Raw genomic sequence first — 12,833 nt, forward strand, 5'->3', positions numbered from 1 at the left:
TTATTCCACAGTTGTCTGCACTGGAAAGATCTTGGGGTCAGCAAATGAAACAACCAAAAAGACTGAAAGCAGAAGATACAGTTTCAGAAATAGAGAGAGAAAAGTTTATACGGAAGAAAGGGAACTTTGTGACGATGATTACCTGTGTATGTGCAAATTAACCTATCCATTTCCTCAGGGCAGGAATAATTTATTGGGCGTTTTGGTGTGATGACACATGGCCTTGGTAGGCCGGGGGATTGGTGGAGCAATACAGCATGTCAGAGTGGTGGGACAGGAGTGCAGGCCTGTGTTTGCCCACAAACAGGCACCGATTGTTCTTTTTCATTGAGGAAAAACAATCACAAATATGATCCCCAAACTATTGATAATAATTCTGGAATCTTGTAATAAAATAGAATAGGACTTTCAGTAATTATAAACTAATGGCCCCTGATTATAGGGAATAGCAGCCCCTTGTCTAAGATATTGAAGCATCCTATACCAGCCTGCAGCAGGACCTGGACAACATCCAGGCTTGGGCTGACAAGCGGCAGCTAACATTCAAACTTATGAACAGCAAACAATAACCATCTCCGAAGAATTGACGGTGCAGCCAGAATTAAGTTAGGAGTCAGCATGGTTTGGGAAGGGGTGTGGGAAGAAGATGATGGCCTAACTGAAAGGGCAAATTTGAGAAGTGACACTGTCCCCTAGTGTGATTTGCCTGATAGTTTAGAGGGACTTTTGTTACTGGATATGCAGGTTGAACTTCATTCAAAGAATGAGGAAGCTATAGGAGGTAATTCAGCCTCCTTGTGCAAAATTCCCTTGCTGCCCACTCCTAATCTTATCTGGTGCGGCACAGCCTGGAGATACTGTTGACAGTTTTTGCAATGCTGTTGTTAATTGTGGTCAGTACTGCCTTCTTGGAGTAAAGAACCGAACATGTCGCCCAGAACAAGCCCTTGTATACAACAGAGTGGGGGAAGATCTGACTGGCACTGGGTGTAATTTTCATAGAGGGAAGATGCCCCAAGTGTTTTCCCCAGCTGATAGATCATGGAAATATTGTACTTGTGTGTGGAGACTGAATTGCAATCAAACAATGAGGAAAATCAAATCTACGACAGATAATCTATCCTTTCTCAGTACTAGCACCTTTCACCTTCATGAACACTGAATAATGAATTGAGATCCTGATCCATCTTCAATTTTTATTTTATGTGTTAGTTTGTGAAGACTGCGAGACATTTTTTATTGAAGAATGCCCTGTGCATGGTCCTCCAGTGTTCATAAAGGACACGGTGGTGGAATTCGGTCAGCCAGACAGAGCACGTTTAACCCTTCCGGAGGGTCTCAGCATAGCGACTTCAAAAATTCGAAAAGCTGGTCTTGGTGTATGGAATGAAGGGCAGGTTATTCCCAAAGGCGTTCACTTTGGACCCTATGAAGGAGTAGTATCAAATGAAGAAGCAGAGGCTGTCAGTGGGTATTCATGGGCGGTAAGTGACTACTGTCGTTATCAAGTTCCTTATTTTATAAAAAAGTTCAGGACTTATTGGAATTTATTTTCTATAAATTATCCAAGGTTCCCATTCCTGGTTGCTACTCAGTGAGTCCTACTGGTAAGTAGACAGCGAGTGAAGACAGAATTAATCTTTGCTGTGAGGCCTCTTGTGTTCACTTAGCCTGTCAGCACATGGAAATGTTCACAAATGAAGAACGGATTACTGGGTGTGTTTATTGTAGGGCTGGGAGCAGCCACGGAACTACCCGAACATGACTCACCACCATCAGGAAGCAAGAAAGCAAACATGCTCCTATCTGACTGAAACCCACCAAACACCACCACAGAGGAAACAATTGCAATTCACCCCACTGAGACCAAAGGTGTATCAAAATTCACAGCACCTTCCCCACAGCTGATAGTGTCAGTGCTGAGAGAAAAATCCTCTCACCCCACTGAGGCCATAGCAGACTCCCAACCATTTATAAAAACTCTGCCACCTGCCCCGCCCCCAGCTGAGGCAGCATGTTCACACTCTGAAACAAAATCCCTCACTAGAATTCCTCCCCACCCCCCTGCCAGCTGAGGCAATTATTGAACTCCGTGACCGCGAATTCTGAAGTTTCAGAACTGGCTAGTCAGGCTGGTTTTGCTGAGAAATGGTGGCTGCCTTGCTTTCGGTGGGTCCTGCGGTGGCTGCCAGTTTGCGAGGTCGGTAGTGCTGCCGTTGCCTGCGCATACCCCAGATAGTTAGATGAGACAATTCGTCACATCAATGGGCTGGATTTTCTCAATGGAGACAAGTTGGAGGCGGGACTGTTGCTTGTGTCAATGTCCCATCTCTACCCTCGTCTGACCAACCAGAAGTATTTTCCCCTGATTGACCTTGTTAAGCCCATCCTGCTGGCTCAGCAGGCCAATTAGGGAGGAAGTCACTGACAGAGCACGTCAACGTCAGACGTGCTATCTGTCAAGACTTCTTGAAAGAAAAAATATCAGCGTTTGACAGCTCTGTGAAGCTGTCAAACACTGACATTCTCTAGTTTGATGAGTACTTATGTCCAGGACTCATCAAACCTTTCAATTTGTGGATTTCACATGGCTGTTGGTTCGGAGGATCCAACAGCCAGTCTGTGAAATCGACAAGGAGGATGTCGGGTCTCCCGATCCAGAGAGGATGAGGATGAAGGCTGTAGGAAGAAAACAAGGTAAGTGACCATTTTTTTACACTTGTCACTCACCTTACATACTTACCACTCCACACTTGCACCCATCACTCACCTCTACATCTTACTTCCAGGTACCTCCGACCGCCGAAGACCTCCTCCATGTCACCTCCAACCCGGCGTGGTTCTCCGAGGTCGGGAAGCCTTCAGCTGTGAAGGTAAAATGGCACTAATCCTTTTTTCTGCCTGTTAACAGGCAGTTAAAAGTATTTAATGCCTTTCCCGCCTCCAGGAGACGGGACCTGAAGCAGCACATCTTCCCGCCTCCTGGCACTTCTGCTACTTTACTGGCCGTCCTGCCTCCATGCCTGCCTCCTCGGGGCTTGGAAAATCCAGCCCAATGAGTGTCGAACGCTGGTTTGACACAATATCTGCCATTTTTGACATGCCACTCCATTTTGCATCCTCTCCCTATCACAACCAGCTGACTATATGTTCAGCAGCAGGAAGGACCTCCCAGGTCTGCTATTTAAAGGTATCATCAACAACTTACAGCTGACTTGCTTTTTGATCTGTCCTGGCTCTGGCACAATTTGTGCGGCTGTTTGGAGCTTTCTACAGTTATTTAATGTTGTTGAGGTGACAGGGACCTTGCTACTCATTTAAAGGCTTCTGCTCACACCACTTGCTCCCAGTCATGGGGTCTCTACTTGCAGTCCCCCTCGTGCTCGAGTATGACGGAGATGGAGCGGAGGTCTTCCAAGAGCACTTCTTCTACCTGTGCTTAAGCCAGGAGCAGTGTATTAGGAGGCTCTGCTTCACCAAGGAGGCAGTCACAGAACTCTGCCACCTCCTGCAGCTGAACATGCAGTCTCAGAGCTCAGCGGCTCTCCCAGTGGCCCTGAAGTCACCGTGGCCCTAAATTTTTTCGCCAGTCTGGACCAGGAGACATAGCTAACATCTCCCAGTTTGCTGTCCATCGCTGCAACCAGGAAGTCACAAAGCTGTCTACTCCAGGAGAAGGGACTTCATTGTCTTCTCTCCAAACAGAGAGAAGTAGGAGGAGCGTGCATGTGGCTTTGCCAGGCTAGCGGGCTTCCTCATGGTGCAGTGCGGCATCGACTGCACACTTGTGGCTTTGCGGGCACCGCATACCAATCCTGAGATACTCCGTAACTGCAAGGGCTACAACTCACTTAATGTGCACTTGTGGGACCATGTCCAGCACATCATGACGGTGAATGCCCGGTATCGTGGCAGCAGCCATGATTCCTTCATCCTGCACCAGACCGCTTTGCCAGCAGTCTTTGAACCACCACGTCAAACCCGAGGGTGGCTGCTTAGGGACAAGGGCTATCCACTCTGCTCCTGGCTGATGAGTTCCCTCCATAACCATACCAATCATGGCCAACACTCATATAACGACAGCCATGCTGCCATGAGGAGTCTCATCGAGCAGACCATTGAGGTTCTCAAGCAACAGTTCCACTGCCTTGACCGCTCAGGAGGAGCCCTCCAGTACAGGCCGGAGCGGGTTTCCCATTTCGTGGTGGTCTGCTGCATGCTCCACAACTTGTCCACATGAGGGCACAGCCCATGCCACCACGGGTCCATCAAGCCTGTCCCATACAATTGCGATGCCTTGTGTATCACAATATATACACTCCATCCCACCCAAAACCATAAATTACCAAGGCTAATTTGGGAAAGAAAAATCTGGGAAATTCCTTTCCAACCTAACTAGGTGATCGAAACTAGTCCAGGAGATCACTCTGGTCCTGAATTCCCTGCAGTCCCTACCTTCTGTAAGAGGTGATCTCTGCCCCAGCCAGAAACAAGTCCAGCTCTCACTTGAAAGAATTCAGCGAGTCCGTGTCCACCACACGAGACGGCAGCCTGTTCCTGAGGTCCACTATTCTATGGGAAAAGAACCACCTCCTGACAGCTAACCTAGATCTAGCCTTATACAACTTAAATTTGTGACCCCTACTCCTTCCTAACCTATTTAATTGAAACAAACTATCAGCTGGAACACAATCATTCCCTTCACCCCTTCATTATCTTCTGAACCTCAATCAAATTCCCCTTAAGTCTACGCTTCCCTAAAGTGTAGAGTCCCAACTCTTTTAGCCTATCTTGATAACAAAGATGCTATCCTGATAAATAAGAGAGGAGGAGGAGGAGGAGGAGGAAGTGAGCAGGCAGGCAGCACATCCCCGATCCAGATGGGCTGTCCATGAGCACCTCAAGAGACTCTGGTTGCAGTGAGTGAAACCCCAGATCCCCGTTGCTCACCACTTCCCCATCTTACCATCCCTCTGTCACAGAACATCACAGCGTCCTCCTGGGCACAAAGCTGAAATGAGAGCCAGCACAAAACACACATTTCAAACATAATTTATAAATTTATCAAATTCAAATCAAAAGAACAAAGTCAACTAATCACCCTTGTGCATTCCCTTAGTGTCTGTCTTAAGTGTGCCTTTTCCTACTCTAGTGCTCCAACAAAGTGCTCCCCCAGTGGCTGCAGCAGCTGGTGGAAAGCTGCTGACTTTCAGTGGGGAGACTACAGATGGGCCTGCAGGACGACCTTGAGCAGCTCTGGCCCTAGAAAGCCCGGCTATAGACTGTGCCACTTTGGTATGGGCGGCAGAAGTCTGGGCTGGCTGGTGCAAGCGCACTGGCAGGGTGGCAGTGGTGGGAGTACGAATGCTGTCTTCTTGCGAGAGGACAGCAGGTTCTTGCTCCACGGGGCCACTGCCACTCCCTCGGGATGGGGCCTCAGCACTATTAGCCACCTGTTGGAGCACAGATTGCTGGACTGCTGTGACAATCTGCAAGCACTTTTCCACACTCGTAAACCCAGCCACAATGGCATCAGTCTGAGCTTGCGTGGCAACAAGTTGAGACTGCAGGAGAGCAGTCTGCGCTTCCACTGCAGCAGTGAGACGTTGGGTCGCTTCTGTTGTGCTACAATGGAAATGTGAGTTCGCCCATCACACCCAGCATCACGGTTGGGTCAACAAGTTATCTAATTGAGTTGCCTATTATTTCCACCCTGGAAATCATGGGCTCCAAACCCAACGCAAAAACCCATAATATTGGAGCCGGACTCCTCCATGCTGCTTGACACTTACCAGAGGCTCTCTGGCAGGCTTGCCATTACACCAAGCATTTCTGTGTGCATGCCCATCACCCATCTTCTGAAGGCTACCCCATCGAGAATATCATCTGAGTCCTGTGCAGCAGAACTCGTGCATAATCTCATCCTGCGGGGAGCTGGCACCCGAGCTACACTTTCCCCCTGGCTTGGCTGCAGCCCACTCATGCCTGGTGATTCACCACGTGCAGATCCTGCCTCTATACTACCACCTAAAGTACGGGCAGTGCCATTTGCTGAGCTGGTATCTGCGAGTGTCAGTTCCAGTGCCGCTGTGTCTTCTTCTCCTCCATCACTCTCCTCCTCCAGAACTTCAGAGACAGGCTGGGCTACTGACAGTGCTTGGGTATCTGAAAGGAGAAATGTACAAGGGTCGGGTTGTGTTGAAGTAGGAGGGAAATCCAGATATCCATGCATACACCATCAGCAGCGTGCAAGTGAAAAGAGATTGTGGGATGAGGGATAGTGGGCTGTGAGAAGAAGGATTAGGTATAAGCATACCGTCATCATCAGCAATGTTTTTCACTTCCGCGCTCACCACGGACTCTGTCACTGCCCCAACAATTATTGCGAGCTCTACTTCCTTCAAGTCCATGAGGTTCTCAATTCTGACTTACCCTTCTTCTTACTTCTTAGGCGGAACCGAGGATGACTTGCTTCCACATTAAACATGAGTTCTCAGGTGACTGATGAGTCCAATGCAGGACCTACAGTCTCTGTCACAGGTGGGGCAGACGGTGTTTGCAGGGGCAGGTGGCTGGGGTGCTTGGGTTGACGTGCACTCCTTGTGCTGCCTGCGCTTGATTGCCGCTTCCTCCCGGCGAAGAGACTCTAGGTGTTCAGTGCCTTCCTGGATGCTTCTCCTCCATTTTGTGCGGTCTTGGGCCAGGGATTCCCAGGTGTTGGTGGGGACGTTGCACTTTTTCAAGGAAGCTTTGAGGGTGTCCTTGAAGCATTTCCTCTGCCCACCTGGGGCCCTCTTGCCGTGTCAGAGCTCCGAGTAGAGCGCTTGTTTTGGGAGTCTCGTATCGGGCATGTGGACGATGTGACTTGTCCATCGGAGCTGATCGAGCGTGGTCAAAGCTTCGAGGCTGGGAATGTTGGCCTGAGCGAGAACACTGACGTTGGTGCGCCTATCCTGCCAATGGATTTGCAGGATCTTGCGGAGGCAGCGTTGGTGGTACCTCTCCAGTGCTTTGAGGTGCCTGCTGTAAATGGTCCATGTCTCTGAGGCATACAGGAGGGCGGGTATCACTGCTGCTCTGTAGACCATGAGCTTGGTGCCGGGTTTGAGGTCCTGGTCTTCAAACACTCTCTTCCTGAGGCGACCGAAGGCTGCACTGGCACACTGAAGGCGGTGCTGGACTTCGTCATCGCCGTTTGCCCTTGTTGACAGAACTGCCACCCGATGACCCTTCACCCATCTGCTGGTGCTCCCGGAGGTTGTGCGGCAAGTTGGCCTGCAAGAGAAAGGGAAGTGTCAGTGAGTGTGGTACAATATGTTTGGGTGATGTGCCTGCCATGGTTGAATAGCTGTCAGTTTGTGCAAGGTGTGAGATGTGGCTGTAAGTCTTGCAGCAGTGGTAAGTGTGTGAGGTATGAGTGGTGCTGGCTAGAGATTGTTGGTGGGGGTGTGGTGCATTGAACAGTGTGTGCGATTAATGGCACAGATGGTGGGATATGGTATTTGAAGATGCATTTGCTCACCTTGACCAGTCGTGTGAGGTCACTAAACATTTTGCAGCACTGGATCCAACACTCATCATACTGATGGCTTCAGCAGTCTCCACCCACAGCCTTCTTGTGTCCGCGGGCCTCCTGCCCCCTGTTGGTAGAGGACCTGAGGATGTCATAGAACCTCCAGGATCAAGGCCTCCAGTGCCACATCAGAAAATCTCCTTGCCCTTTTTCTTGGCTATTGGGCCATGGTTTTCTCCACAATGACAATGAGGTGTTTGTGCAAAAAAGCACTTCCCCTGTATTAGAGCCTTGAACAAACTTTATTGGCCACTAGACTCCACCCAATATTGGCCCCTGAATCAGCACTAAGACAATCAGCAGCACATTTCAGCGCTACAATCATTATAATGAGCAGGCAGCATGAATTTTATGTGCTGCCTGCGCTACTTTGAACGGGCGTGGGCACATTGTGCTGCCCGCACCTGTTTTTGGGCCTTATCCAATTTCTAGACCTCTGTCTATTGATTCCCCGCTCCTGTTTTTGAGGAATAGAGCCTGTTGGTATTGGGTGACCTTGTAGCTGTTATCATTTTAATCCAATGGCTTTGTACTGGAGCCAAGGTCAACTAAGAATGAGCCTACATTCCAGTCCCTTGTACTTTGTTCATCTTCTGATTAATTTAGTCCTGCTGCTCTAATTCAGGTATTATCCTATTAAAGCAGTTCCAGGAGATTCCCAGAGCCTGCTGTCATTGTATTTATGGACAGAGGTGAGTCAGGCATCACCTCAACCAACTCTCATCATTCCTAGTTTCAGAATGTATTGAACAGTAGTGCTCTGACAATGCAGTAATTCAGGGACGTTTCCCAACTTTACAAAGCTTCCTGAAACTGTTCAGCACCATTATACTATTTTTCGAGCTCCTATGCTACATCATTTCAGTCCCAGCCATCATGCTGATCTGGGCACTCGGATGAAAAGGTATAATCACAGGACACAGGTAAGAGGAAGGTCAATTTTTACTCAAAGAATTGGGAGGCTATGTACTAGAATCTTGCAATACGTGTTAAGCCTAATATAAAGATAAAGTTGCTTTTAAAATTTTTATTAATTCAGTCTTTTTATCAAAACACCTTTCTGCAGATTAGCAAATCCAACAAGGATTTTGAATACATTGATGCGAAGGATGAATCTACATCAAATTGGATGAGGTGAGGGAAGACTGATACCATATAGTGAGGATCACAAGATAGTAACGGATGAAGAAGATCATTTGTCCCATTTCATTTGATCCGCCCAGAACAATATCCCACCCAACAGCCAGTCAGCCTCTCATTCTGGGTGGCTGTGGCCGAGAAAACGAGCCAAAATTCTCAATCAGCTCGAGGCGTTAAATTCAGCAGGAACTCCGGGAAACCCATATTTCTGGATCGCTGCACCTCCCCCACCCCCTGTCAGACACTCCCTCCTTGGAAATATTGGGGCCATTGGGGGAAAAATTCAGTTGTTTGCGCCTCCCGTTAGTGCCTTAAGAGGGCGCTAATGGGGCGCAAAGCAACTAGCGCCCGGGCACGACGATGTTTGCGCCGCTCGCTAAATTAAGCAGACATTTTGCGGCGGCGCTAAACACTACCGCCACGATCTCCTGCGCCGGCAGATAGTGACGTCAGTCGAGTGCGCAACGACCCTTTAGTGTCCCGGACCGGATATTGAGTGGCGCCCCCTGCTTTACCGCCTGCCGCTAGCAATGACAGGTTGAGGGGAGCGTTATGCTGTCAGAAAGGGACTAGGGGAGCGCTATTTAAAGGCGACCGCTTGCTGCCTTTTTTTGTCTGACATTTTTGCACCATGCATTCTGAGAGAGAGAGAGAGACTTCTGGAGAGATTCAACGCTGTGTGAAGGAGTTTTGAGTACTGAGCAGCACTTTGCAGGTTTATTTTGATTTGCCCTTCCTTGCTTCGCCAGCACTCTGAGGTAGCGCCTCGCTCCTCGGCCTTTGCGCCTTAAGACAGGTGTGAAGTGCCTGATTTAGCGCACCAATCACCTCCAGGGGCGATGAAAGCCAAGTTTGCTGTCGGAGGCGATGATTAGCACCAGGCGCTAAACTTTGCTCGTGGCCAATAATGGCGCCCCAAACGGGGCGATACTGAATTTTTTCCCATTATCTTTCGTATCTACACTGAGGGCTAGATTTTCGGAGAGCCGTCAGGCGGGGTTTCAGGCATGTGGAGGGGGGGGGAAATCCCAAATTTGGGGGTCCCGACACCATCCCGCCCAATACCCAGCCCCACGTAAGTTTCAGGGGCGGCGGGTACTCGCCCCGCACTGGGACCCGCCGAAACCAGGCGGGAAGGGATTAGTGCCAATTAACTGCCTATTAACAGGTAGTTAACAGGCATTTTTTAGCCTAATCCCTATTTTGAGGGGTTTCGTGTGGGTTTCCTGATGGCTCCAAATCACGCCAGGTTAGTGAGGCGGGCCGTCGGGTTGAAGTAGTTGGAGGGGTCGCGATATCGGCGCTCAGGTAAGTGATGGGTGCATGAGTGCAAAGGTAAGTGTGTTTGGTGTGTCTAAAGTGTGTAAAGAACTTTTACCTGTACTTATCTTAACAGCCTTTCTTCCTGTAGCCGTCGGGAGCCCATCACTCAGCCGGAACTGAAAGCTGAACGGCTGCGATCTGTCAAAAGTGACAGTCTTCAGCTTTGAGTGCCGGTGACAGTTCTAACTGAGTCTGCGTAGAAGGACTCCGCTTAGAACTCAGAGTGTCAGTGTTTCACAGCTTCAAACAGCTGTAAAACACTGATATTTCATCTGTCAAGAACTCCTGACAGATGAAATTTCAGTCTGTTACGTCACCTGTTGCCGGGTGGCCCTTAATTGGCCTGCTGAGCCCGCTGGGCGGGCTCAACAAGGTCAATCAAGGGAAAATTGCGTCGATTGGCCGGACGTCGAAGTAGGCGGGTCAAAAACCCGAAAGGGGAAGTCCCGCCTTCTTCCCGACAGGTTCGGCAAAATCTACCTTTGAGTGTCCTCTCCTGACAGTATGTTTGAATTTGAAATTTGTCCATGGCTGGGGACATGTTCTCTCATTCTAACTCACTATACTAATATGCTTTACATTCTGTATTCATTTCACAATTTTAACTTATTTTTGGCCACTTAAATATTTGTATGTTATGTTCCAGGTTTGTTAACTGTGCCAGAAAGGAGGAGGAGCAGAACCTTGTAGCCTTTCAGCACTGCGGCAAAATTTATTACAGGACCTGCAAGCCTGTTCCTCCTCGGTGCGAGCTGCTGGTCTGGTATGGTGATGAATATGCCAAGGAACTCGGTATCAAATGGACCACAATGTCGGTGGCAAAACAAGAACCAAAATGTAAGGATTCTGACCAAAATTGGGAACTGTAGCCAAAGTATCATTTGTTTTCTGTTACAGTCTCAAAGGTGTTTGATAAAGTGCGACGTAATAGACTTGTTAGCAAAATTGAAGCCCATGGGACCAAAGGGGGAATGTTAGCGTTGATTCAAAATTGGCCATGAGACAGAAAGCAAAGAGTAGTGCTGAATGGTTGTTTATGAGACTGGAGGGAAGTATACAGTGGTATCCCCCAGGGGTCAGTATTAAGACCCCTGCTCTTTATGATCTGGACTTTGACAATTGGGGGCATAATTTCAATGTTTGCAGATGACACAAAGCTTGGAAACGTAGTAAACAGTGAAAAGGATAGAAGTTTTCAGGAAGATGTAGATAGACTAATGAAATGGGAAGTCACATTGCAGATGAAATTTAATGCAGAACAGTGTGAAGTGATGCATTTTGGAAGGAAAACTGAGGAGAGGCAACAGACACCTTGGGATTCACATACTCAAATCTTTGAAGGTGGCAGGGCATATTGTTAAGTCTATTAATAAATCATTTGGGACCCTAGGCTTTATCAATAGCGGCATGGAGTACCAACGCAAGGAAATTATGGTAAACCTTTATAAATCACTGTTTAGGCCTCAGCTAGCGTATTGTGCCCAAATCTGTGCACTGCACTTTAGAAGGAATGTCAAAGCCTTAGAGAAGTTGCAAAGGAGATTTACCAGAATCATACCAGGGATGGGAGGCTTCAGTTATCTCATAGTAAAGGATCCTCTGGGAAAGAGTGATCATAATATGATAGAATATCACATTGGGCTTGAGAGTGAAATACTTATGTCTGAACTAGTGTCTTAAACTTAAATAAAGTCAATTACATAGGTATGAGTGGTGTGTTGGCTATGGTAGATTGGAAAATTAGATTAGAAGATCTGATGGTAGATAAACAGTGGCAAACATTTAAAAACATATTCCAATATTCTCAGTGAAGAATTAAAAACTCCTGTTGAAAACTGATCCATCCTTGGCTAACTGAAGAAGTTAAGGATAGTATTGGATTAAAAGAGGCTTATAATGTTACAAAGAATAGTAATAAGCTTTAGGGACCATCAAAGAATGACTAAAACATTGATAAAAAGGGACAAAATAGAATAGGAGAGTAAAGTAGCAAGAAATATAAGAACAGATTGTAAGAGTATCTACAAGTATGTAGAACGGAAGAAAGTAGCAAAAGTAAGCATTGATCCCTTAGGAGCTGAGACAGGAGAAATTATAATGGGGAATAAGGAAATGGCAGAGACCTTAAACAAATATTTTGTATCTGATTTCACAGTAGAAGACACAAAAACATACCAAAAATAGTGGGGCACCAAGGGGCAAATGAAAGGAAGGGAAATGATTAAGAACAGTAGAGAAAAAGTACTTGAGAAAATAATGGGACTGAAAGCCAACACATCCCCTGGACCCCTACATCCTCGGGTTCTACAAGAGATAACTGCAGAGATAGTGGGTGCATTGGTTGTGATTTTCCACAATTCCCTAGATTCTAGAACAGTCCCAGCGGATTGGAAGGTAGCAAATGTAACACCGCTATTCAAGAAAGGAGGGAGAGAGAAAACATCGAACTACCGTCCAATTAGCTTGACATCAATTGTCGAGAAAATGCTGGAATCCATTATTAAGGAAGTGGTAACAGGGCATTTAGAAAATCGTAATATCATTAGGCAGAGTCAACATGGTTTTATGAAAGAGAAATCGTGTTTAACAAATTTATTAGAGTTTTTTGAGGATGTAACTCGCAGGGTAGATTGTAAATTTGGATTTCCAAAAGGCATTCGATAAGGTGCCACATAAAAGGTTGTTATGCAAGATAAGGGCTCATGCGGTTGAGGGTAATTTATCAGCATGGATAGAGGATTGGTTGACGGACAGAAAACGGAGAGTAGGGATAAACGCATCATTTTCGGGTTGGCGG

At 47.4% G+C, this 12,833-nt stretch overlaps 1 pseudogene; it reads left to right on the forward strand.

Moving 5' to 3' along the window:
- Window positions 1-217: 217 nt before the first annotated feature.
- Window positions 218-12,833, forward strand: part of LOC147110197 (uncharacterized) — a 51,894-nt pseudogene continuing 39,278 nt past the window's right edge.

This window comes from Somniosus microcephalus, chromosome 12 (genome assembly GCF_052327205.1).
Source record: "Somniosus microcephalus isolate GS21.2 chromosome 12, FLI_Smic_1.0, whole genome shotgun sequence".
Lineage (NCBI taxonomy): Eukaryota > Metazoa > Chordata > Chondrichthyes > Squaliformes > Somniosidae > Somniosus > Somniosus microcephalus.